General features: G+C 51.7%; 1 pseudogene; it reads right to left on the bottom strand.

Annotated features, from left to right (window-relative positions):
* Positions 1 to 1,062: 1,062 nt before the first annotated feature.
* Positions 1,063 to 1,181, bottom strand: LOC120581681 (uncharacterized; annotated as a pseudogene).
* Positions 1,182 to 2,582: the final 1,401 nt, after the last annotated feature.

Raw genomic sequence — 2,582 nt, 5'->3', positions numbered from 1 at the left:
TTATTCTGCTTCCCCATTCTTTTGCCAAAAATTACCTCTCAGTTCCTAGACTCACTCTCCTTGCCTGTGTGGGGAGTACTGTGTGGAAGGTCAAGCTTGGATCCTGTGCCTCCGGCCCACAGGGTAGGGACAGACCCTCCTCTGGTCTGGGATCTGATCTTCCCTTCTCTGCATCTAGGAGGAGGAGGGGGCAGCCATAAATGATGCAGCGGAAGTGTACTTGCTGAGAGGGACAATAAGGGATGAGCGGCATCCAGAAGCCTAAATATTTCATGGGGCTGCAGTTCTGGGAAGGGCAAAGTCCCGAGCTGTGTTTGTGAATATGCTCGTGACTCCACGTGGCTTGGCACTCTTCCACATGCCCAGTGCCCTCTGCACGTGCCCCATCCCTCAAAGTGCTGCACCCACAGAAAACTGCCCCGAAGAACCCTTTCCTGGCCATGAGCCCTCCAAAACCCTCTCAACACATGCATGTTTAATTTCTTATCGCTGTAGTAGTTTGTTTAGGTTTGAAGCTACATTTTGACATGGTCACATTCTTCTTGCCCGTGTATTCAGTTTCCCCCCTGAAAGGTCCCCAAGACTAGAACCTTGCCCCTAATCTCAGTATTAGGAGACCTAAGTAGTTGGAAAATGGTGGTGGTCTGGGAGCAGGGGCAGGGGTAGGGGTGGGGATGGCAGGGAGGAGGTCTCCCTGATTTTGTCTCTGTTGTGGTTGACTGAGGAGGAAGGTATCCATCAGAGCTGGTGAGCAATGGGCAGGTGGTAGCAGAGTCCAGTGGCTTCCATGTCCCCTGCTTACAGATGAGTTGGGGGGCTGCCCTGCCGATTCCCTGCCTCCAGGTGGCCACTGTAGCAAGTTCTCCATGACTCTTTTCCTCCATATCTAAGTAGGAGTTTAGAAGTTGCCCTTGTAATCTCTTTCACAACTCTCTTTTTGTCCTTTTCCTTGACCTTATCCCAATCTTTTTTTTTTTTTTTTTTTTTTTTTAGGTAAAACCCTTGGTTAACTTCACAGATTGCAAGGTCCTTGTCAGCTTACAATCCCTTATTTATTTTTTACGCCTACAGCACCTGATCTTCCTAGGTGGTCTCCCATCCAAGTACTAACCAGGCTTGACCCTGCTTAGCTTCTGAGATCAGATGGGATCGGGCTTGTTCAGGGTAGCACGGCCGTAGACCCAATCTATCGTTTTTTCATTTGTTTCCTTGTTTAATTTGTTTCTTCCCACTAGAATAAAAGCTTACAGGAGGCAAGAATCTTGTTTAACTTATTTCCCACCACTCAAAAATGTTTGATGAATGTATGAATGAGTGAGTGAATGAATTAATGAATGAATGGGAGGAAATCTGCTTGGGGCTTCTGTAGCCAGAGCAAGGAAAGGGGGCCAGAAGGAGAGTGGGCCACAGGTGTGCAAGGAGGTACCTGAAAAGGACTGCAGTGAAGAGGGGGAAGGTGGTGGAGGAGGAGGTGGGATGTGGATGTCAGGAAGCCTGGGGAAGAGGCGGGTATGAGGAGGGAGCTGTGACGGAGCAAGAGCCAGGAGGCATGGGCTTTGGAGAAAGGTGTCCAGGCCCCCAGAGATGCTAGAGGGGCTTCAGGAAGGAAGAGGTCAAGCTTGGGACAGGGAGCCAAGGATAGGGTCTGCTGTCAGCAAGGCTACACTGGGAATTTGGTTTTGGGGCCAGAGTAGGTAGGATACTAAAGCCACCAGGAACAGCTGAGCCATGGGGGTTTCCCAGAGCCTGCTGGTGCTATCAATGTCTCTCCAATTCACCTTCACCCCCACATCTGGGCCAGAAGCCCAGCCTCAGGTCCCCTCATCTTGCCCTTCTAAGCCCATAAACAGGAAATGCTCCAGGCTAGGCTGGCCAGGGTTACCCTCTCAGAAAGAGCCAGGATCCTCCCCAGGGGTGAAAGAGGTACACAAAGCCAGCAGGGGGTTCTGACCCTTTGATCACCCATGCTATACCCAGGGAGGCCCCTTCAGGAGCCTCTGTCCTCCGAAATCAAAGGTATAGTATTAACTCACTAACACTAAGCCACCAGAGGAAGCTTGAGTTGAGGAAGGAATCCTTTCGCAGGCTCTGCCTTGCCCGGGTCCAGGGGCTTCCTGAGACGGCAGGCAAGGGACAGGGAGGTAGCCTAGGGTGAGGATGGGAAGACTCCTATAAGAGAGGTGGCATCTCCCCCAGAACTGCCCAGAGTGGCTATGGTCGGGGAAATGGAGATTGGAGGTGTACTCCTGCAATGGTTGTCATGGCAACCTGACTTGGCTCCCAAGAGGGTGGTCTCTCCCCCAAAAGCCCTATGAAGCCTGGAACACAAGAGTGGGGACACACATACACACACACACATTCTGGGCTTTGTAGAATTATTCCTGAGAGTGCTATCAGCTTCCTCTTTCTTCTCTCTACTTCCCTGGGTGACGCTGAGACCAGGGCTATGAGATGAGGATGTGTCAGGGGGCCAGAGAGGGGAGGGGAGGCCCTCCATAAGGTGGGGTGTGCTTCTCGAGTGTGTTGGTGCAGGATTATGTGTGTAGTGTGCCTGGGGTGGTGTCCCGGTGTGTATAGAGGAC

This window comes from Pteropus medius, unplaced genomic scaffold (assembly GCF_902729225.1).
Source record: "Pteropus medius unplaced genomic scaffold, Ma_sr-lr_union100, whole genome shotgun sequence".
In the NCBI taxonomy this organism is placed as follows: domain Eukaryota; kingdom Metazoa; phylum Chordata; class Mammalia; order Chiroptera; family Pteropodidae; genus Pteropus; species Pteropus medius.
The sequence above is the reverse complement of the archived record's forward strand: the minus strand, read 5'-3'. Positions and strand labels throughout refer to the sequence as shown.